The following is a 25,524-nucleotide window of genomic DNA, read 5'->3' as shown; positions in this document are numbered from 1 at the left end:
AAAAGAAACTGAAAACTTTGAATCACATGATTGCGTGAGACTAATCATAGACCCAAACATGACCTCTCTGGACAGAAATTTAAAACATGAACCAATCGCTCGCTTTTTTAAATGTCTAATCATCTTGTTTAATCCTGCCTCTTTTCACAGCGCCGTACTACAGAATTTCGCAAGCTCAAACTCTAGTGTGACTGCAGCTTTCCTTTTTTCTTTTTGGTGTATTTAATCACTCTTTTTTGCAAATTTCTTAATTTACATATTATTAAATAATGATAATAATGATTAACAATAATAATCTTGTTATAACTATAATAAAGATACTTTTAATAATAAAAGCACAGTAATCAATGACTACAAAACTCATGATTTTAAATGTAAATTTAAACAGAATCAGCAAGCTCATTTCCTACTTTGAGTTAAAACACTTTGAGCATATTTAAATTGTTTGCAATCGCTTATTTAATGTGTACACATGTGCCTGCGTCCTCCAGCTTTCCCAAACCCTGAACAAAGCCGCATGTTTTCCTTCCGAATAACAAACTTTGCTCTGACATCAAAATTGTAACGTATTTAATGACGCTCGACTCCGCCGCCTTAATATCTGGCAAGATTTGCCAGCAGCTTCTCAGCTGTTTACCAGAAATACAGCAACTCATGATTGGCAGTACAGCTCAGTCGGCATCTAAAGTCCGCTCAGTTCCCATCATTGTTTACTGTATCATAACTTCCTCGATGTACGACCAAAAACAAGGTGCATCCTTCACCTAATGATTCGCCTCCCCGAATCCTAATTCCCCCACCAAGTGCCATGCTTTTAAACTCAGCAGAAAGCCTATTTATCTGTAAATTAAAGCAGAGAATCAGTGTGGCACCACATCCGGTGCATTCGGGAAAAACAGGGCAATTACTTGGAAAGAGCGCACCTTGGGAATTGCGCAGGAGAGTGGGTGCGAGTCTCAAACCGAATATGCAGAAAAACTTTGAAAAAAAAAGAGGCATATCCAAAAAAAGAGCGAAGCAGTAAAGGGGAAAACCTTGCTGGTTCATTACATCATGGGCGTGGAGAGTATAGATGTGCTTCTGAGGATGGACCGGATCCAGTGGGGATTCCTTTGTTGTCTTTGTTTTTTGGGGAGGGGGAGGGGGGTGGATTGACAGGCTCTTGGGGAAAAGGACGGAAAAAGGGAATACGGCAAAAGAGGATTGGGAAATATCAGCCTTCTTGAGCTTCTGCGCACTCACCCTCCATCTCTCATCTGTGGAAGATGCAAAGTATCCTCGCAAAAAAGGAAGAAATGCACAAAACTTGCTTCCTTCTTGTGGTCCCATTGGGACGGTCGGCCTTGGGGAGCAAAACTCTAAAACGGAGGCGCAGGCAGGGACACTAGTCACTGAGGGAATGGCGGGATTGTAGAGAAAGTTTGAAATAAAAAAATGAAAAATGAAAAACAATTCTAACTGTCATATCATTTGCAATATTTTTATATACATACACTGTAAAACTCAAAAAGTTAAGGTAACTCAAACCATTTGAGGAAACCGTTTGCAACAAACCATTTGAGTTAAAAAAATAATCCTAATGAGTACTGTGAACATAATCCAGTTGAGTAAATGAAGCAGTTTGAGTGCAGCAAAACCCAATATAAAAAGAAAACTCAAATCAACTGAGTATTGTAAAACTCAATAAATTAAGGCAACTCAAACCGTTTGAGAAATCTAATTTCAACAAACCATTTGGGTTAAAAAACTAATCTATATGAGTACTGTGAACTTACTCTATTTAAGCTGAAGTAATAAGGTATTTAATTAATTCATTACCTTCAACACTGAGTTCAAAACTCGAGTTTTGATATATTTACAGTAAGAAATTTATCTTTATTAATGTATTTTTGGCTATTGCTAAAAATGTAGCCGTGCAACTTAGGACTTTGTGGTCCAGGGTCACAAATGAACATGAAAAAAAAACCTGTTGAAACATGAAAATATATATATATATATATATATATATATATATATATATATATATATATATATATAAAATATTACAATTATAATAAATATGTTAAAATTATACTCATAAAAGTAATGTATTGAAACATATATTTAAAAAAATCATTTAAATAAATCATACACTGCAAAAAAAGGCTGGGTTCCATACACTGTAAAAAGTGATTAGTTACGTAAAGCGAGTAAACCAATTGCCTTAAAAGCAACAAGTTGTCATTACAAAAATAATGTAAGTAAATCTATTGACACTTGGAATTCTTAAGCTGACTTAATTTTTATAATTATGCAAATTGTACTTACTTTTTTAAAGTCAACCAATCCCTTTTTACAGAGTCAGACTATTTTAGCATGTCTGTTTTTAAAAAATTACTCTAATGATTACAATATTACATATTTTGTGCTTCATTAAGTCTACAAAATCTACATTTATGGCCTGTATTGAATTTTGAAGACACACTGGAGTCTGGAAGAGCAGATTTATTTTATTGTATGTCATTTTGCTTGATACAGAAAAGCTGAGGAAAAAACAAATATAATAAAAGTGGAAAAAAGTGATTGGTTTACTTTTATTTTAAAAAGTAAGTACAATTTACATAGTTACACAAATTTAGTCAACTTAACAGTTCCAAGTTACAATGGGTTTACTTACATTATTTTTGTGAAGTTGTTGCTTTTAAGGAGATTGGTTTACTTGCTTTAAGTAACTAATCACTTTTTACAGTGTACGATGCCTTCATGCTGTTGCAACACAAATCAATTAAGTTACCTCAGTCATTTTTATAAATATAAGTGGACTGAACATAAAACATTTAAGTTATTCCAAAAAAACTGTAAAGAATGGTGTTGTTTCAACTCATTTCAAATAAGTAGTTTAAACAAGCAGAAAGCAAAAGTAGAAAGCTACATACTGAATTTCCTTGAAAATATCATTTCTGCTACTCATTTTTACATTGAAAATATATAATTTTCTAAAATTAAGACACTACGAACATATTTATTTAGTCCAAGTTTTATGTAGGATGTATACTTTTTGCAAACTTCCTTTTTTTTGTGTGTACAGTTTGTGCCTGCATCCTCCAGCTTCCCCCATACCCTGAACAAGGCAACACATTTGCTTCTGAATAACAAACTTTGCTCTGACTTCAAACTGTTATAACATTTAATGGTGCAAAGTATCCTCGCATAAGGAAGAAATGCACAAAACTTGCTTTCCTTTTTGTGGTTCCTTTGGGACGGTCAGCCTTGGGGAGACAATCTCCAAAATGGAGGCGCAGGCAGGGATAGCAGTCACTGAGGGAATGGCAGAGCGTTTTTTGATCACTAGTGGTTGAAGTTCTCCATGTGCTATTTATCCCAAACCAGTCTTATGTCTATCATGAATTGTGCTGTCTTGGCCACGAGGGATGTTTTACCTCTTGTTACCAACGGTGAAACTCACTAGCAATAACTTTTCATAACCATCTTCTTGTGCCTTGGTACCATTAGAAATCTACTGATGCAATTCAAGTAAATCAATAGTTTTTCCGAAAGAAAAGAACTTTTGGATCAAAGAAATATTCAGTAGAAAGTTGGATTGATAATGAATTGATTTCTTGAGAACTTATTTTGCCTAATATTTTGTTTATAATTCACAGTTAACAGCTTGGTTTGGTAAAATGCCAAATTTTCTTGTTAAATAAAATAGTAACATATTCAATATTTTTGAAAACCTAAATGGAGTCAGCTATATTATACCCTGTGGACAGAGAATTCAATCTGCTTGTTAAGTGTGACGTTACGCAAAGCAGCTTCTGGGTTCAGGCGCTATATCCAACCCAGGCTCATTCTGAAAACGTACCCCTATACACATTTCTGGAGAGTGCCAAATACATCCCAGGAGCTACGTTTTTTTGCAGGTTTTATTTTCACGAATCCACCAGAGGCCACTGTGTACGCTTTATCAGATCTTAAATTTCTCTCGCAAGTGCCATTCACACCTGCTATTCTTGTGTAAATCCACCAGAGGTCACTGTCAATTGACTGACTGACTGACTGACTGACTGATCGACTGACCCATCCTCCTCCTTCCCTAAACCCAACCAATAGTGTTTTCAAAAGCACAGATTGACCTGGATTTAATTAATATATAATAACATTGAAATGAGGTCACAGTTTATTTTGAATTTAAGTTACATTGCATCTGCATGTCAACTAAATCTCATTAGATTATAAGTAGACTGTTAGATTGGGGTTAGGGTAAGTTGACATGTACTTGCAAAGTTTCTTATAGTCAGTAAAATGTCTGTTGAAGGAGCAGTATCAACATATATTAAGCAGAGAGTCCACTAATACTCAAATGGACCATCAAAATAAAGTGTTACCTGTAATGATACTAAAATAACACTGGTCATGTTGCAGCTATTGCCATTTTCCTTTAAAATTGAAGTACTAAAACCAAAATGATTCAATTCAACAACAGTCAGACACACTCAAAAAATTATTTTGCTGCTTGTTTAAACTACGAACAAGTTGAAACAGCACAAGTTTTTCAGGAGAAAACCTAATTGTTTTATGTTCAATCTACTTATATTTGTAAAAACAACAAAAAAAAAAAAAAAAAAAAAAATTAAGATAATTGATGTGTGTTTGGACAACATGAAGGAATTGTGTGGAACCAAACAACTAGTGAAAAGGCCATTAAAATGAAAAAGAAACCCAAATACTATATGAAAATCAATATAATACAAAGAAATTGGGCCAGTTTTGTTGTGCTGGCATACATAAATCTTCAAATACATTCAAAAAACCCAAAACATAATTGTTCTATGATTTGACACTTGCAAATTTTATCTTTTCTGTAAATCTGTTTCTCATCTTGACCATCAGCAGCTCTTAATTACCTGAATAAATTGCTGATCATTCGCAGGATTTTTTTCCCTTTCATTAAGTAAACTTTGTGCGAATGAAAAGGTAAAAATAAAATGAAGCGCGGATGCCTTTGGGTTTGCATCACTGGCCTTCCAGTCTCTTTACACCGTGTGCCTTTGCCTCAAATTATATATCTGGTAACCCCGCTGGCCTCTGTTCAGATAGCTTTTGACTGTAATAAATTGCCTTCTGAGTTTTCGCCTCATAAATGGCTCCTAAATCGAGATGTGGAGTGGTCTGATGATGTTTTAATTGTAACTTGCAAAATGTATTTGCCGTGACCTACAGACTTTCCGTGGCAGCTTCTATTCAATATGTATGTGTGTTCCGACACCTTGGGGTTTAAAAAGGTTAATTAACCTCTGGTGGTAGACCTTTCCTTTGCACTTAACTTGGTCTATGTCCTGATAGTACCATTAACCCATGCCCTAGCCTCTTAACCTCCTCTATCATTACCCACATAAAATCCATTAAAACTTCCTATTGATCTTTCCTGTTCAGCCACGACATGTTTTTAACAGCTGGTTTGCAATTTGTATATTCATACAAAGCAAGTGCTTCACAAAATGGCCATAAGCGGAGACACAAACAAAGCTTTAAATGCGCAAAAATTCACAGCAGCTAATAGGAATAAAATAATTGACCATAATTACCCTAATTGTGAGCACTGTGTGCTAATAATGGCAAGCCACTTTAACATTTAATCATTAAAATGTATGTGCTACTATTTTTAGCAACTAGTTAAAAAAAGTAGACCATTTGTTAAACAATAGTATACTCGTATTAGAAGTCATTCAATTAAAAACCTAACAAAACAAACAGATATAAACAAATATTACTAGTAGTATTCAAGATAAATACTTGTAAATAAGTAATAAGTAAATAAGTACTTCATTTCATTTGTAAATATACATACTTTCCTGTCATTCAGACCTGCAACGCTCTTAAAAAAAGTTGTGACAGGAGCAATTTAGGGCTAAAAATCAGGTAAATTGGTTAACTAATCATGTGATTTGAAACAGGTGATGTCAACAGGTTATTGTAATTATGATTTGGTACAAAAGCAGCATCCAAGAAGCGTCTAGTCCTTTAGGAGCAAAGACGGGCAGAGAATGGCCATTTTGCCTAGAAATACATAATAAATTTCTGACTTGGGGTTGTAGTTTTTAATAAATAAGTACAGGTATAAGAAATGGTGACAAGTATCTATTAAATGAGTACTACTATCTAGTAAATGACTAAATGTAATCAATAATTACACTGTAAATGATATCTTATAGTTGACAGGTTGCGCATTTCGTGACTGGCAAGTTTTTCCCAGATAATTTACCGTTATGAATTGCATTGTTGGATCTTGATCTCTGCTCTGTCAACTTTGGTGTTAAAATTCAGCTGTGCAGTTTAACAAAGGGACTTTTATTGACATTTTAGGAATTTGAAACAATATATTGTTTAAGAAATTATATATATAGTGAATTAAATTCGCGAAATAGCAAAAAAGGTACTGATCAAAAGATGTTGGAGGTGTCACGATCATCTAACCGTCATAGATTTCTGAAGAACAATTACTTTCACTTGGACTGCAATACTGCCACCATATGAACTACAACTCCCTTCAGTCACCACACACACACCTGTTCCAGTTTTCTATTGATTGTACATACACACAGCTGGGAGCACAAGACCGATTACATGGACCATATAAACAGCCCACACACTCACAGACATTAGTGGTTCAGACAGCTCTAGTGGTAGAATTGTAGAAAGTGAATGTTCTCCAGCCATCTATGAGGATTAGATTGCTGGTAATGGTGACAGAAACTGGTGTGTGCGAGACGCATGCTGTTAGTTGCAGTTCTTTAATGTGGTGTGAGTGTAGTTCACTAGTTATCCGCAAGGATTGGACTGCTGGAGATTGAGACAGGAGGAAAGCTCAAGGTCCAATAATGCAATTCAGAAGCATAAATAAATGAAAAAAAAAAAAAATACAAAGCTTAAACTATGTGTGCTACTATCTATTTAGACATGTGCATGTAATTAATTAGTACCTACTAATTACCTAGCATTTATTTAACATACTAAATAAGCATTACTATCTATACAAATGCCTATTAAAGTAAAAAATAATACTAATATAAAACAGCTTGCCACATGCCATGCTAATACATGCACACTAAATGGCCCAATTCTCACAATCTAACATGGGACAAGCAGTTTAAAGAGGGAGCTATAGCTCAGTGTCCCTATATGAGCCCTGAGTGAGTGAGCATAATTGATTAAAACATTCTTCAGTGCTGAGGTGTTACTAGTGGTTAATGGAAACAACGGCCGACTAAGTTTGATGGAGAGACATCGGGCTAAAATGAGAACATTGTCTTTATGAGCAGACGTCAAACTGAAGCCCCCCTTTTGCTCTGCCTGCTCTGTCTGAAACAATAAAGCACAATTAGCGGGGGATTCAGGACTCGCTGTTTGTTCTGTTCCTATGGCAGCGGCATTGATTAACACTTCAGCAGTCTCCAAATTAATGATGTAAAGCTCCTATAAACAGCCACTCAGTGCATCGGTGCATCAATGCCTCTGCGCAGGTGTTATAGTGCGAGTGTTCGCAAACCAGGCATTGTGGGATGGAGGTGTTGCAGGTGGAGGGTGGCGTCTAATATCTCGAAATGTAAACGTTAATTTGAAAGCCTCTTGAAGCCACTTATCTCAAGTCATGGGGACTGAATCTGCGGAAGAGAATTGTGATGCAGGATCGTTTTGCATCTCGTCAACAGCTATGTTTTCAGTATTGATCAAGTCTATTTTTTGCTTTTTGCTTGTTTAATCAACGGGTCGGACGCCAGTGTTAACATTTAGTCACTCTGCGCTGTTTAAATACATCGAGTTCCAGAGGAAAAATAACACGTCACCTCATTTGGTCAGAGGATAATTGCAAGAAAGCAACCAGTGTTGCGGAAGCCAATTTGTAGCCTGTCAAGATGGAAACTTCTCATTATGTGAATTTCAGCCCAACTAATCTATATAAATACTTGAATGGTAATAGTAATATGGTTTTATATTATATAAAATAATAAAATATGAGTTATTTTACAGATAATTTAAAGTTATATCTTTCTCTGAGTTTTACATGCAGGTTTGAAATAGTTCCACTGACCTCCCTGTGAGTTTTTTAACATGATTATTACTTTAGAAAGCATCGCTTTAAAGTTTCCACGATGACGCATCAAGTTTATCACAATGTAAACATACATATTTACTTATTTAAAACAAAAATTCTTCAAATATTGACAAATATCCTAATTATATTGTGAAATATCTGATATTCTGATTCTCAAATATGTGTAAGAACATATATTTCATTGTTTAAATGGTTTATTAATTATCATTTCGTGGATTTACATTATAATTCATCAACTTCTCCCAAAATACATACAATTAAAACACCATTTAACTGGGGGAAGAATAAAGTAAACATAGTAACCTAAACAATGCGTGTCTCATGTAAATAAAGCACATTATCTGATGTATATGTTTAAAAAATAATTATTATTGTCATTTTCTTAGACATTAGTGTATTTCTCAAAGCATAAATGCTATGTTTTGATAGTACGTATGTGTATTTAAATGTATGAAACCTAAATTTAATTTAATTTGTTTGAAATCAACGATTTTGATAAATTAAGCAGGTATGAATTTAGCAGTTGATCACATGATGCACTAAACTTTCCAATCACACCGGTGTGATTGTATAAGCGTCAAAAACCAGCTTAGACTGATCACACTGGTGTGATTGTATTCGTTAAAGTGTTTACAAGTGACCAACTGTTTATAAAGCACTTATATTTCTATTAAAATTCTAAAATTATTAATAGAAAGATAGATATTTAAGACAGATTCTATATGTTGAAAAATTTACTTAAAATAACCATTCAGCTACAGGAAAAGCTACTGTATTGTGAAAATATAATACAACTGAAAAATGTAATGTTAACTGCACCACAAGTTTTACTTTAAGCAGCTACACAGTACCATAAGCATCACAAGCACATTTTCAAAGCAAACCAGAGCAAATAAAAAGATAGCATACTGTTAGCTATAGCCAGCTGTATGCAGAGAGCCGTGATGTTGTAAAGCACACCTCCACAAACGCACTTGTAATCAGCATTGATGTGGGCTTAACGCAGCACTCTGTGGGTAGAGCGGCCCAGAGAAACATTAACTCCCATTAACTACAGCCTCTCGCCAGGAGTAAGGCAGCTGATCAAAGGTGGAACACTGGGGAATCAGAAAACGTGGGCTTTGTTCAGATATCTTAAAAGTAGCGGGGATTTAATTATGCCACGGATTAGCGATAGCACAGGAAAGAATAGGCTTGCTGTGAGCCAAAGGTCTGAGATGCGCTTGAAAACACAGATCTCATAGACTATACGTAAACTTGTGAGACCAGAGTTAAGGATTCACTGAAAACGCATGCTTGTCTATAACAGACAGCATAATAGGAAAAGGGTTTTAAAAGACTTCAAGGAGAAATCAATTGCTAATAGCATATTAGCATACAATTTGCTAAACAATGATCTTTTTTTAATCATTTAGTCTTTACTTACTGCAGCTCAATTGACAATACACAAATTCTGAATGTTTATATCAACATAGGCTCATTCTGAAAACGTAGCCCTATATACATTTTTGGAGATAGCAAATTATGTAGCCAGAGGTACGAATGGTTGCATTTCATCCACTTTAAAAGTAACACTATGGGGCACTATGACGCCATTCCTTTTCTCGTTTACCAGCTGACTGCTTACCTCCATATGGACAGCTTTCCCGCTGTTACCAGTTTGTCCAGTTAGCTCGCTATGTACGTCAGCAGACTTGAGGTGCAGAGAGGACCACAACAAGGGGGTCCGAGTCTAGTGAAGAACGGTTCCAGAAAGCATGTAAGACAAAAACAAAAGCCAAAATAAAAATAAACAAGTAAATAACAGAGTTAGAGTGTGGTCAAATCTGAAAACGTGGTTAAAATCAGTGCTTTTCTTTTGGGTTGGGTTTAGGGAAGAGGGTGGACGGGTCAATTGGTGCTTTTGAAAACACTGTTGGTTGGGTTTAGGGAAGGAGGAGGGTGGGTCAGTCGATTGGTCAGTCAGTCAGTCAGTCAGTTAGTCAGTCAGTCAGTCAGCCAGTCAGTCAACAGCGACCTCTGGTGGATTTACGTGAGAACCGCAGGCGCGAATAGCACTCACGAGAGAAATCTGAAAAAGTGTACACAGCGGCCTCTGGTTGATTCGCAAAAACAAAAACTGCAAAAAAACATGGCTCCAGGGGTGTATTTGGCGCTCTCCAGAAATGTATATAGGGGTATGTTTTCAGAATGAGCCTGGGTTGATTTATGTAGACGGAAGAGCAGAATACAAAATATCTTACTTTACTTTAGAGTAGGATGACTATTTGAGTAAACGTGTGTATGGGACACATTTCTGCAAATTGACAAATGACTTGGTATAATACACTTTCAGAAATAAAGGTACAAAAGCTATCACTGGGATGGTACCCTTTGAAAAGATCATTTTTTAATACTTTTCAGGCACAGCAAGTTTGCCACTTTACATTTTACACCACAGGTGTTGAATTTAACACTTTTCTGGTGGACATATGAGTCCCAGCCGAGTGTCCAGGTTACACTTTCAAAAGTGTTGAATATATATATACCTCTGCAGAGTAAAATATTTTACACTTAAAGTCTGAAACCTTTATATGCGTTTTTTTCATATTCATATGCAAAAAAAAAAATTGTCACGTAAACAAATCCCATGGGTCATGTCATGGGTTATCAACTGTCCACTACATTCTCTATTTACTTTATGCACAGCGTTTGTCATAAAGTTATCTATAGGTCAAATGACAGCATTATGCATTTAATTTTTTGCTTGTACGGTGGCTCTGAACTCTCAAAACACCTCTTAAAATGATTTTTCATATGTGAAAATAGCAAAAAATCGAACCCACTTTAAATTTTTTTCTAACGGACAAAATTTTTGGAGGCAGAGTGTCAATACAATGAACATAACGTGAGGTTGAATTTATTTTTTAGCGTGCAAAAATTACGGACAAAAATTTCAGATTCAGTGTGCAATAACCTTCAGAGTGTAAAAAGGCATTTTAACACCAACAGGGCAAATAGTCAAGTGTACATTTAACTCCACATTTGTTGAATTTCACTCTCTTCTGGTGTATGTATCCAACCTTTAAGGTACAATACAGACCTTTTAGGTACTAATATATAATTTTAAGATACCAAAATGGATTCTTAAGGTTAATTATGTAGCATCGAAGTTAAAATAACTTTTATTTTAAGTCAAAGAAATGCAAAAATACATAAATAAATCAACTTAAATGAACGTGGTTGTGTATAAAAAAAATGCCTTTTAATCCAAAAATATAGATGTAGTTTATGTATAAAATGTAGTTCATACACTCAAAAAAGGAAGCTTGCTGTTTAAAATGAGCTAAAACAACTCAATACTTGACACTTTTTGGGAGGCAACTTAATTGTTTTATGTTCAATCCACTTAAATTTGTAAAAGCTAATAAGCTAATGGAATTACTTGATGTTGTCCTAACACAAATCTACTGTGTGAAACCCAGAATTTATTTACAGCATAGTAGCGCAAATGGTTCACGAATTTGTGTCTTGCACTTAAACAAGCTACACAGTTTATTTGTATTGTAGCAGGTTTTTGGCTTAGGATCAGCCCTGGGCTCCCCGTCTTCAGATTTAAGCCTCAGCGTGAGGCAATGACAGCCTCCTTTTCCCACTCATTTAGCCCGCTAAATTCAAGGCACACGCCGGCTGTAACAAAGTGACAGGTGGGACGCACGGCAAGACAGCAAGTTCGCAAAGGTTGACTCTCATTAGGTTTCCAAAGCCCCACCGACAGGCCCTCGCAGCTGCCTCGCGATGCACATTCATCTGCACCTGCATCTGTTAACTGCCCCAAGACAGCCAACCGGAGCAACTCGGGAGGTGGGAGCGGGATAAAGGAAGTGTTTTTAAATCCCGCAGTCCACAGCGGGCGAACTTCCTGCCCTCAGCCATCTTGCTGGCCTAACTCCTGTCATGCATGACACGCTGCACACTCCAGACTACGCGTTTTTACGATCCCTAATCCCAATTAATGTCCGGGAGAAGTAATGGAGAGAGAATCAAAAGAGAAGCTGTCCCAGAGATGGGGCATGATGGGAAAGGGGGGGCGTGTGGGGAAGCAAGGGGGGTGGTTGGCTGAACCAATTATTTTGAAGGGTATTAAGTCATCAGATTTACTTTTATCTTGATTGCATTGTGGAAGTCGTGCATAATTAATGGAGGGAGCTTATTAGGAAAAGATGATTAGGCAAATTACACAGGTGTCGGATGCATTTTTCATGATGAATTTTGCTGGGACAATCCTGTATTTCCATCTGTTCTGCTCCTATCAGAATGTCACTGCGGGGGAAATTAACGTGACGGCATCAATACCAAACAAATGAGGAGCCGACAGCACACAAAACAAAAGTAAATAAGTCTTTAGAGGCAAACTTGCCTTCTTTTTTTACACAATAGTTGGCTGGAGAAAGATGTCATCAATAAAACAGCTTTCTAATGGCCATTTGGAGCTCTTATTTTATGACTACATGGTGCATGACCCAACAAGCGGTACAAGTTCTTCTGTCGATAGTCTGAGGTCATTTATGCTTTTAAGGTTAACAACATTTTTGACGCTTATAATGAAGACTTTCTTCCATTTAGTCCACTAAAAGGAAAGAACAAGCTCAATATTATGACCCTTTTACTTCCTCTGGACATTAATTCAGGTTTATGGTTCATTCTGTAATACTTCCTTTATAGTAGTAGGCTACTAATGTAAATCAACAACACAGAAGCTATGGACAAGCATTGCGGTAAAAGTGAAATGGTGCTCACAGCCATTTTACTTCTCCTAAATTATTAAACCATAAAATAAACAGGACGATTTTGATTTTGTCCACCCTATTAATGGAAATGGCAGTTGCACTTTATGTTGTGATCAACAAATGGGACGCTAGATTTTAAATGTATTTAAATAAATAAGAGTCTCTAAATATTATCCACGTTTTGGCTTTAATATCCCAAGAAATAGGCCAGAATGAATTGGAAATATTCCTGTTATTTCCAAAAATTACTTATATGGGTTTAGGACTCAAATATGGTGAAACTGTGCAGTGAAAGCACCTGATTCAAACGTTATCATTCGATTTAATGGGTGTTATCAGTGGATATCAGCTTATAAATATATAGGCCAGTAGGGGCCTTCTATGTCTACTAGTAGGCTCAGAAGGCTGTAATCATTCAGCCACATGATTAATCAGCTATACTGATAGAGACGACACCAGATCCAGATCTGCTTTTACATAACATTGGGTTTAGGATTGGGGTATGGGTAGACGTTAATTAAATACAATTAATAGGAAATATAATAAATATTATAAATAATTCTCGTTAAATTCCAGCTGCAGACGTACGTGATCTATAGCTGATTAACCATGTGGATGGATGATAACAGCCTTCTAAGCCTACTAGTAGGCACAGAAGGCCCCTACTGGCCCATATCTATCAGCTGATAACCACTGATAATGCCTATTAAATTGAGTAATAACATTCGAATCGGCTGAAAAAGGGTTATAAATAAAGCAACAAAGGTGAATTTAGCTTTGATGTCGACTCTAGCTTTCTAGCTTGCTTCTCATGATCAGTTAAAAGTGTAAAATTGAATTTGAACAAATTCCACTCATTTTGTCCTTACAATCTATCACCCTTTAATATGTTGTTTCAAAGAGAAACTATAGCCTGAATTGTATTTGCATCACGCATCACTTATGGGCGTCTTTCAAAACCTTGTCTTTCAGGTAACCTCTCCCAAAGATCTAACCGTACCGTCGTTACTGTATCTCCCCCCCAATCTTACCAAGATTTCTTTCATTACATGAATCTTCTTCCATGTGTATTAGGGCTCCCCAAGGACCACTTCAAGGACCCCTTCCTGATCATTAGACGCAGTACGATTCCCATTCTCACCTCATGCACCTGTGCCACTAGTGACTCCTCATCAGGAATTCTTTCTCCTTCTGTTCTCCTTCTTCTGCAGGCCAGTCATTAAAGCCCTGTGTTCTCTTTCCCCTCACACTCCTCTGTTAGTCTGCCATTCCTTTGTTTTGTCTGGGTGGCGTGCGGTTGCTGTAAATCAGCCAAATCGCAGACATTGTTCTTTGGTCTGCTTAGGCGGGTTTTTTTTAGCTTCCCAGACAAACATTCTCGCTTATTGTGACTAATATGTAAGTGTGAGGCTTCAACCATCTGTCTATGCGTGTGTTTAAAGCAAGGTGATAGAGTTTTTCTGCACTATATTTGAAGTGTAACGTATGAACGTTCATAGGATATCTGATTTAGATGGTATTGGGTTAAAGAATTAACTATCATGATAGTGGGTGCTAGTGACTATAGTGTCCCTGTTAGTATGCCCACTCCCCATGCAGGAATTGCTGTTCAGAATGGGTTTAGTATGTTAAATTGGTGCCGTGACCCGGAAGAAATCGAATTTAAAAGGTGTCCTTTAAGTACAAGAGCTTTGAAGGATTGTAGAGAACCACAAAATAAAATGGAGTGCACATCTGCATCATCCAGTCCATCACAAGATAAACAGGTGAAAAGAAACTGGCGGAAGAAGTCAGAATTGGCATCCTAAAACCTTATTTATACTTTTATTTACACCCCACGGCACATACCATCCATGTAGCTAATGTTATTGTGAGTATTTATACTTCTGAATTATACTTCTTCACATAAAATAAACTACTATATATTTTTCCAACCCAGGCTCATTCTGAAAACGTACCTCTATATACATTACTGGAGAGCGCCAAATACGTTCCAGGAGCTACGTTTTTTTGCAGTTTTTGTTTTCGCAAATCCAGCCGAGGCCGCTGTGTACACTTTTTGAGAACTCAAATTTCTCTCGCGAGTGCCATTCACGCCTGCTGTTCTCAAGTATATCCACCAGAGGCTGCTATCAACTGACTGTTTGACTCACTGAATGACCGATCGACTGACCCACCCCTCCTCCTTCGCTAAACCCAGCCAATAGTATTCTTAACCAATAGTTTTTAAAAAGCACCGACTGACCCGCCCACCCCCTAAACCCAACTGACAAATAAAAAAAGCAATCCAGAAAAAGGCCTAGCCTGATTTTTACCACATTCTTACCCTGTTATTTTATCATTTATTTTATTTTTTGGCTTCTGTTTTTGTCTTACCTGCTTTCTGAAATTGTTCTTCACCGGACTCGAATCCCGTCATCGTGGTCATCTCCTCACTGCGTACCAAGTCCACCGAATCCGTCCATACAAAGGTAAGCGGTCAGCTGGTAAACAAAATGCAGTCATACGTAAAAAAAAACAAAATGCAGTCATACGTACTTCTGCGTACACAATTCGCTATCTCCAGAAACGTATCTACATAGGGCTACACTGGTTTTCAGAATGAGCCTATGTTATATTCTTCAGACCACAGCACAATCCTATAATGTAAACATGTCATTTGAAAAAACAAAACACACTAGCTAATAGATTTCTTTAAAACTAACAGACTGAAACTAATATCTAAATTTTTTTATATTTCAATTTAAACACGGGACATTTAACGAAAATATACTACCTCATGTCTTCACACTCACAGATATTTGACTGAATAGAATATGCATGGCGTGTTATTCCCCTTATCAGGATAGAGAGAGATAGGGTCCAAGTACAATGTCTAGCCCGGCTCCAGAATGCTCCCCCCTCAGATTTAAATAGGTATCTGGTTTAATAGTGTGGAGTTGGGGTGGTGGAGGGATGCTAAAGTCAAAAGAAAATGGAGGCATGATGTATTTGACCATTTATAGGGGTTTGGTCTAGAGGTGATTGTCTGTGATGAATTAGCCTCGTCAAAGACTGATCGTGCTCCTACCAAAAATTGTTTATGAAACATCACGTTGAATCCTACTACTTTTCATTTAACCTTGCCTAGCACCATCCGGATAGGCCTGGGAAACCCTAGAGGTGGCGATCCATTGGAAATGTGTGTGAGAAAGTAAGTGTGAAGGGTTTGATGGATGAATGGACAGACATGAGACTGTAGAAGAGAAATTGGATCTGGCTTCTGTCTCTTGGCACTAACTGAAGGTGGCGCAAAGCTCTGTAAACACACCAGTGCCATTTCTAATGTTTTTTTTTTTTTTTGCAAAGCATGAAATTAAAGCTATTTATAACCTGAGTGATAATTACATTATACTTATTCCATCATGATTAGATTCCTGCTTTTTATGATACAATGTCACAGTTTTAATTAAAATGTCTCTCAGGCAGCGCGACTGGCCAACTGGGCTGTTTGTTCATTTGCTCCAGTTTTCAAGAGGGCCTTTTCTCGACTTTGCATGCTGTCAGTGTTTAAAGCTGCAGATTGACTTGACCTAGAACACACAAACTTAAATTATAATGTTAATTTGGCCGATTTGTCTTCTGTGTGTACATACCTTATTTGAAATTAATGGCACGAGGCTGTATTGAGTAGACCTTGACCATCTGTCAAGCTTTCATTTGCCAATTTAATAGCTAATTGTACTGAAAATCACATTTAATTTGAAGGATTTGGCACGGGGCCTTCCTCTTAGATTTGTTGGACTTATTTCTAAAATAAAATAAAATAAAATAAAATAAAATAAAATAAAATAAAATAAAATAAAATAAAATAAAATAAAATAAAATAATCAAAATAAAACAAAACAAAACAAAACAAAACAAAACAAACAAATAAAAAAGTATAACTATCAAATCCATATAAACTTTTAAACATTTTTGATGAAATGAAATTATTTTCATTCACAATTTATTTTGACAATTTAAAATGAAAATTCAACTTTTTAATATTTTTATCAAAATAAAACAATTTTAATTAAAATCACAAACAAATTATCAATAAACTATGATTATTTTGCATGTTTTATAGAATAAAAAAATTAAGCAGAACCAAGTGAAAATTTTATACATTTATATTGGTATCACAAGCATCATAAAAAAGTATTTGACTATTGAAATTTTAAATAAAATTAATAAAAAAATAATAAAAGACTTCTTTAAAAATAAATTATAGTAATTATATAAAATTATATTAATATCAAGCATCATCAAACTTGACAATGTTTGATATTAAAAAAAATAAATAAATAAATAAAATGTAATTAATTTAATTTAATTTAAAAAACTCTTAAAGAAAACAGTACTAGACAAATTTAAAAAATACATTTTTAAATTTCTCTTTTATCCCCCCACACCCCCCCCCCAGCACACTGAATGACCCAGAATGTTTTAATATTATTTTTTTAACATCATGAAGGCCTTGGTATTATGGAATTACAGACAAGATAAACTCAAGAGGTAGTTTAGAAAAAAGTTTTGACTTAATGTTAGCAGCGATACTTGTACAAAAAAAAAGGAAAGAAAAAAAAGAATACGAGAAAAGCCCGTAGGTATTGTGCAGCGAGACCTAACTTAGGGGCGAAGAAAAGAAGTAGGCAATACTCTGTAAATTTTTCATGGGCGATATATACTCAATAATAAATAGCTGATAAATAAAAGATGCTTACTTGTCTTGATTAAGGTGAGTGTATTCCCTTCCCCTGATGCCTGTGTGTCTTTGATTCACATTTCTGTGGTTGTTCAGTCCTCCTTCCTCTCTCTATTCAACATTTCCACTTTGTGTTGCACACTTGAAAAGCGAACGGCTCTTGGCTGGAGGCTTGTTGTACAGAAATGAACCGTAGAAACGTTTCGCCGAAGGCATTGGCTCGGGGTATTGTTGGAAACGGAGGCCACCCCGGATATTCATTCATGTTTCATGGGGAAGAGACTTCGCTTTATTTAAACGGGTCCCACTTGTGTGAGTTTTGATGGAGTCGAGTGCTAATTAATACCTTGCGGATCTTGCACATGTGTGATGATCGATTATATCATGCTAAGCCATCATGGTTGCTTCATACGTATCATTTAATGTATGTTTATTGGATCAAAAAAAATGAAGATGCTTAGGTCAAAAACAAATCAGTAGTATCTAACTTTGATGTCAAAATAATAACAGTAATATAATGGTACTATTGATATTGCATTTTAAGAGTTCACACTTAGCTGATGATTGATAATAAAGATTGTTTGGCATGCTGTCCTAGGAGAGAGCCCTGAGCTTATGAGATCCTCGATTCCTGGGCTCCTTCCCGTTTGCAGGTGCAAATGGGGAGTTTGAGCTCAGGTAGAACTCGATTGAACTGCACCGACTTATTTCTGGCTAATGACAGATAAAGGATGGCTAAGGAAAGATGTACGCTTACTAAGAGCTTGGCTACGGTATCAATTTGGTATGTTCAATTTACTTAGGTTGCGTGTTTTTGGACTGAGGAAGGAAACCGGAGAACGAGCAAACTTCACACAGAAATCGGGACTTTAACCAGAGATATTCTTGCTGTGAGGTTTGAATATGCTAAAATAAAAATATTAAATTAATAAATAATAAAACGTAAAAATAATACTAATACCTATAATAAAAAAGTAAATTTAATAAACAATAATACAAATAATAGTTTTATTAATTAAAATGTATTATATTTGTTTAATCTAAGTGATATAACAATTATAAGTTAAATAAAATGCAATTAAATTAAATGAAACAAATGTTAATAGTCACAAGGAAATCACCAAATTACTATGGACTATTTTAAATCTTATAAAAACAAAATAAAATTTAATTAAATAATTAAACAAAATTAAATTAAATTAAATAAAAATTTAATTAAATAAAAATTAAATTAAATAAATATTTTTGTATTATTTTATTAACCAAATCTTAAAAAATAATAATAATAATAATAATGAAGAATACATTATATAAATATAAATGAACAAATTTCTCATTAAAATACATGACTAAATATTTTTTTACATATTTGTAATATTATTATTATTGTTATTATTATTAGCAATAATAATAATAATAATAATAATAATAATAATAATAATAATAATAAACATTAATAAAAAATATATATATTAAATAATAATAAACAAATATAGTAAAAATCATAATAAATACATTATTTAAACACAAACAAATCATCAAAAAAGTATATATTATTTTTTTGTATGAACCGTTAATTTAAGAGCCTCCCAAAACCAATCTCCACCAACGTCCTTGTTCCTTCCTTACATTTTCCTTTAAAAATAGCCTCAATCTCCTCTTCCTCATCTAGTCTTCAGCAGCTGGCAGTTGAATAAGCCTATAGATATTCAAGTCAGAGATCTGCTCTTTAAACCCTGCGAGGAACGACTAAAGGAAACAGCGCTGTAAACACACTATATGGCCTTTAAGGTGATGTTTGGGACACTAAAGGTTGCGCACCTCGCTCTTTTGACAGTCCCTCACGAAACCCCCGTCCCGCCGGCCTAAAGCAGAAACTTGCAGTAAAGCTGACCTTTTCTCTGGGAGAGCTTTGAGGGTCTGAATCCTGCTTTTCTGGAGTCAGACTGAAGGTAAAGATGATGACAGGTTTCCTGAATGATCGCTGGATGCTTAATTACTTAAACAACCGCTTGACCTTCTCAGTGAGAGCTGGATTGACTGCTCATGACACTGTGGAGCAGTTTTGTGGACGGAAGTGAAGGAGGATATTTTAAACCCTTGAATGTACTTGAATGTAGAAATAACTTTGAGGTTTTGGGTAAGAGACACTGTTTACTGGAGTCCAGGTGGATGTGCAAGAGTTTATTTGATATGCTTTTGTCTAACACTGGTCAGAATCACAGTTTACTTGATTTTGATGTTTGGTGAGTGCTAATTTTAGGTCCGGTGCATATACAGAATAAAAGATTAGGTTTTTTAGTTAACTCTGTTCTTAATGATGCTTATTAGTCAGAGACATACAGTATTAAATATAACAAAAATCTGCAAGTCATCAATTGTTAAAAAAAAATACAATTTAAAAAAAAAAAAAAAACATATTTATTTCCTTTGACCTTTGTATGTATTTATAAATTTTAATACAAATGCATTTATTTAATTTATTATTATTATTATTATTATTATTATTATTATTATTATTATTATTATTGTATTTATTTATTTATTTTGTTTTAATTTTTTATGTTGTTTAACATTAAAATTAAAATTTATTCATTCATTCAATATAGGGAAAATAATACAAACATTTGAATAAATTATTGATTAATAACTCATTTATTAGGTGCAAAATATCATGAACAATATACTTATTAAATACCACCGGAAATATAAAGTTATCTAAATAAAAAAAATATATATATTTATTTATTTATTTATTTATGGAATACAAGTGAAATAATTTGTTAATTGTAATTCAAATGCATTATTAGTATTTTTCATACAATTAAATTGGTAATAGTTATACAATTTTCATGAAATATTCCTTTTTTTGGTATATGTAATGAAAGAAATTGTATTTATTTAATACATAAATAATGAATTTAAAACATACTAAAATCAATAACAACAACAAAAAAAAAAAAAACAACAACAACAACATCAGGTGTCATTCTTTAAATTTCCAAACAATTATCATTTAATTATACAATAATTTCAAGCCTTCAGGTCAAGAACCTAAAGCTATCCTGAGCTATTGTGCATTATTTGGCTCAAACTTGTGTAATTCTCTCATATATTAACTACTATTCACTCTCTGCCATTAAACTCCATGATCCCAATAAGCAGAAGACAATTCAAGCTTAATATGATTCAGTTTTAAAGGAATAGAACATATTCTTATTGTAAATACTCTAAAGGTCTCCTCAACATGTTCATTATATGGTGAAAAGTCTTCAATAAACAAAGAGCTTTTCCCTTTACTCAAGGCACTGCATTAGAAACCCTGGCGTTAATGAACACCTTTAAGAAGTTGCATGTTGAACGTCTCATTATTTCGCACTTAAACTCACTGACCTTTCATTTCTGAGGACACACACCTTTTAGAGAATTCACACTCAACCTGTGTGTGTTCAATCCATGTGGCCAGTTTAAGCGACATTATCAACACCAGCTTGTTATTAACAGCAGTTTTAGTTATTATGTACTGTAAATCCGAGTGCCATAATTTATGTTAAAGGTCTGCATGAGGGATGTCTGGGGGTATTGATTTGATGCAATTAACTAATCATAAATTGAGCTTATTATGTCAAAATATTACAGTTTTTGTATTAAAGTGACCTATTATGCCCCTTTTTGCAAGATGTAACGTAACTCTATGAGTGGATGTGAAGTTTCAGCTCAAAATACCACACAAATAAAATTTTTACCTCTTTGAAACTGTCCCTTTTTAGGCTTGTGCTGTTTTAGTGACTGTCGCTTTAAATTCAAATGAGATTGTGCTCGTTTTAAAAAAGAGGGTGGAGCTATAAACGCCTATGTGTCAGCATAGTGGCAGATTCAAAACTGTGGCAGAGCATAGTGGCAGATGGCTGCTTCTCACTCAGGGCTGTTTATGCTAATGAGGGACAGATCGTCACTAATGGACGGGGCTTCCCCCTCCTATGACATGTACAAAGAGAAAATGTCAAGCAAAGTGTCTCTGAGTATTTTTATGAAGTTTGGTGTTGATTTAATCTCAAAATACATAATTAATTGCAATTATGCAATTAATCATAAATTGTGCTTATTATGTCAATATATTACAGTTTTACTATTAAAGGTGATCTTTTAAGCCCCTTTTTACAAGATGTAACATAACTCTACTGTATGTGTGTATGTGAAGTTTCAGCTCAAAATACCACACAAATAATTCTTTATAACTCTATGAATCTGCCCCTTTTAGGCTTTTGCCTTTTTTATTACTGTCGCTTTAAATTCAAATGAGATTGTGCACTTTTCAAAAGAGGGTGGAGCTATAAATGGCGGATGGCTGCTTCTCACTTAGGGCTGTTTATGCTAATGTGAAAGAGATTGTCACAAATGGGTGGGGCTTTTCGCCTCCTTTGACATGTACAAAGAGAAAATGTCAATCAAAGTGTTTCTACTGCTGATGAGGGACAGATCGTCACTAATGAGCGGGGCTTTCCCCTGGAAAATGTCAATGAAAGTGTTTCTACAGACTATTTTTATGAAGTTTGTTTATTAAAAATAGAATTAATTCATTTTACCATTAGAGGCTGGCTATATTCACACAGTCTCACCACACTCAACTTTGTTTAAATCTCTTATAAAAGTGATTTTTGCATAATAGGTCTTGTTTGAAGGAAAAAATAATGCAAAAATGAAATTAACTCACCTTCGGGTCATCCAAGATGTATAGTAGGTGACTTTTTTCAACAGCAGAACATTGAAATGGGTTTTTTTTTTTTAGCTGAAACTCAGTCACTGTTGATTCATAATGAGCAAGTCAATGGCTGCCGGCACTTTGAGAGTCTAAAAAAACACATACAGGCAAAACTAAATTAATACACTGAAGTCTTGTGAAGCGAAACAATCAATATAATACTTGATAGATTATTTATGACATTATTACCTTTAATACGCATCCACGAAATTTATTTTTAGCACATTGCTGTCATGCAAACGTAATATCTGCACACGTCGAATTCTGCACACTCGCAAATACTCTCATTAAAAGCGACACAATTTTGAAACAACGTGAATCAGATATTCAGCGCAGTGTATCCAGTTTCACTAATTACAACAGGAACTAAAATGACTGACAGCGCTATTAATTATAGCAGTCGATTTTGTGATGCATTAACAGCAACAACAAAAATTTGCAAACCAGCTTATTTTGGACGTGCAATCTACATGGAGGCGACAGACATTTACTAAAGTAATGCTTCATTATTATTACTCTTTATGGTCAATAGGCAGACTCAAATGATTGACAGATTTATTAATTAGAACATTTTTATAACATTTCTGATGCATAGACCGCAACAGAAATGTAGAAACAGGTTTCTTTTAGATCTGTAATATGACTACAAACATACTAACAGTGCATACTTTTACTTAAGTATGATTTTTAATATTCTGTTTTCAGCCCAAAAAAGTGTACTGAACAAAAACATATTAAGATGCCTTGAGAAATGTATTTTGTACAGTCAAGTGGGCTATTTAGTATGTTAAACCATTCTAATTCCACAGTATAATAGAAGCCATTTGCTACTCATTTAATGTAAAACAGACACAAAAGTCCCTCATCTGTGTTACCTCACAGGTGGCCTGCAGTGCAGTTTTCTCAGTTTTCCTGCTGGTAAGTGTTTGAGGGTACATTCGAGGATGGGGGGGCTTTATATACAATCACAAGTCCCTAATAGCTCAATCTGAGGCCAACCAGCACTTCTATTTTTAAAGGCAGTCGCGGCACTTTCATTAATGAGCACACGGCCACCTCTCGCCACGCCAGCCGTCTCCATTGTGAAGTCTGCCACTCCGCTTTCATTAAGCTCCCACACTCCGACGGAGACAATAGAGCAATTCCAAACCGCGCTCAAGGTAATCTTTATGGAAAGGCGGAAAACAATGGGGCGCCGAGGGGGAGTTCACATGGTAATAAGTGGACAAACCCAGAAGCGATTAACTCGGTTGTAATCCCATTGAGTTCAATCAAAGAGAGCATGCGGGGACTTTTTTCCACAAATCAAGAGAAGAGTGTCGAGCCAAAGGAAATGGACGACTTTGAGTGTAGCACCTGTAAAAAAAATCCTGAAAACACGCCACTTTGGTTTCTTAGTTGGGAGACTGGTGAACTTTCTGAAATTGTGATTGTTTTTAGAGGCAAACAAAAAAAGTGTGGTGTATGGTGACACAAAATGTAAGTACTTGTGTTATTTGCAATTTTTTTCATCAATATATAGAAATTTAGTAAATCTCTGTGCATCTTTAATGACTCAAACGTGTCTATTTAGCTCCTCCAATCTCCAACAATACACCAATTAGTTTTTTTCATTGGGAAATTGGTGAACTTTTAAAGGGTCAGTTCACCAAAAATTTTATATTCTGTCATCATTTGCTCATCCTTTACTTGTTTCAAGCTTGAAAGAAGTTATTTTGAAACATTTTGGAAACCTGTATCCATTGACTTCCATAGTAAGTGTTTTTTTTTTACTATGGAAGTCGTGGTTATGGGTTTTAAACCTTCATCAACATAATAGATTTTTTGTTAAACAGTAAAAAGAAAGAAAGGTTTGGAACCACTCGAGGGAGTGTAAATAGTGAGTAAATGAAAAATTTTGGGTGAACTATCCCTTTTATGCATTGTTTTTAGAGTCAAACAAAAAAATTGTGGTGTATAGTGACACAAAATGTAAGTAGTTGTATTTGTACATGTGTTATTTGCAATTTTTTATGATATATCCTCACAAAAAAATACACCAAATAGTTTTTCTTCGTTGCTAGTTTGGTGAGGTTTCTGAACTTGATTAAAAAGGGACAGTTCACCCCAAAAATGAAAATTCTGTCATCATTTGCTCATCCTTGTTTCAAACCTTCTGTTGAACACAAAATAAGTTACTGTATTTTGAAAAATGTTGGAAACCTGTATACACTGACTTCCCTAATGCTGTGTTCACACCAGACGTGGATAAAGCTTCAAGAGTGAGTGATTTACATGTTAAGTCAAGATGCAAATTGAGGTGGCGTGAATGATGCGACGTGAATTGAACGTTTTTGCAAATTTGATGCATTTAGGGAGATTGCTGGAAAATCTGACTTTCAGCGAACATTCATGCCACGTTAACCAATCATGAACTTCCTCTTGTAGGGGCATGATCATGACGTAGTGCCTGTTGTTGGCGTCTCAAGGGGAAATCCTCTTACCGACACCGACAACAGTTCATCAAACTGTGCTCAGTTCAGTCAGAGGCACCGCTGAAAGCCTCCATCATCCAGATATAGTTTCTGGAGAAGTTCGGTGCACCTCTGAATAGATGTAGTGGACTCAGATACGGTGCCGAATGAATCTATGCTGTTTATCAGCATGCCTAAAGCACATAAAGCACAGGTACTCATTCAATAAAACCCATGTTAGCCATTTAGCAATGAAGCTAGAGTCATCAGACAGACAGAAGCCATGCCCATGACGCGAATTCACGTCTATTGTGAAGTGAACTTGATGTGCGAATGAAGCAAATTTGATGCCCGAATGAAATGAGAAAACTCAAAGTGTTAACGCATCTATTTATGTCCGAATAGTGCAATTTATTCACGCGTGCCGCTTCTAGTGTGAACACAGCATAATATTTGTTTTTTCTACTATGGAAGTCAATGGTTACAGCTTGTCAGCTTTCTTCAAAATAATTGATTTTTTGTTTGACAGAAGAAAGAAAGAAAGGCTTGGAACCGCTCGAGGGAGAGTAAATAGTGAGTAACAAAGTTTTGGGTGAACTATCCCTTTTATTCACCGTTTTAGAGGCAAACAAAAATAGTCACAGAAGTGAAATATATACAGTGGAACTAAACTGAAGTAGTTTTATGTTTTCATGTGTTATCTGTAATTTCTGATTGAT

Source organism: Danio aesculapii, chromosome 4 (assembly GCF_903798145.1).
Source record: "Danio aesculapii chromosome 4, fDanAes4.1, whole genome shotgun sequence".
In the NCBI taxonomy this organism is placed as follows: Eukaryota; Metazoa; Chordata; class Actinopteri; order Cypriniformes; family Danionidae; genus Danio; species Danio aesculapii.
Note: the sequence above shows the minus strand (reverse complement) of the source record.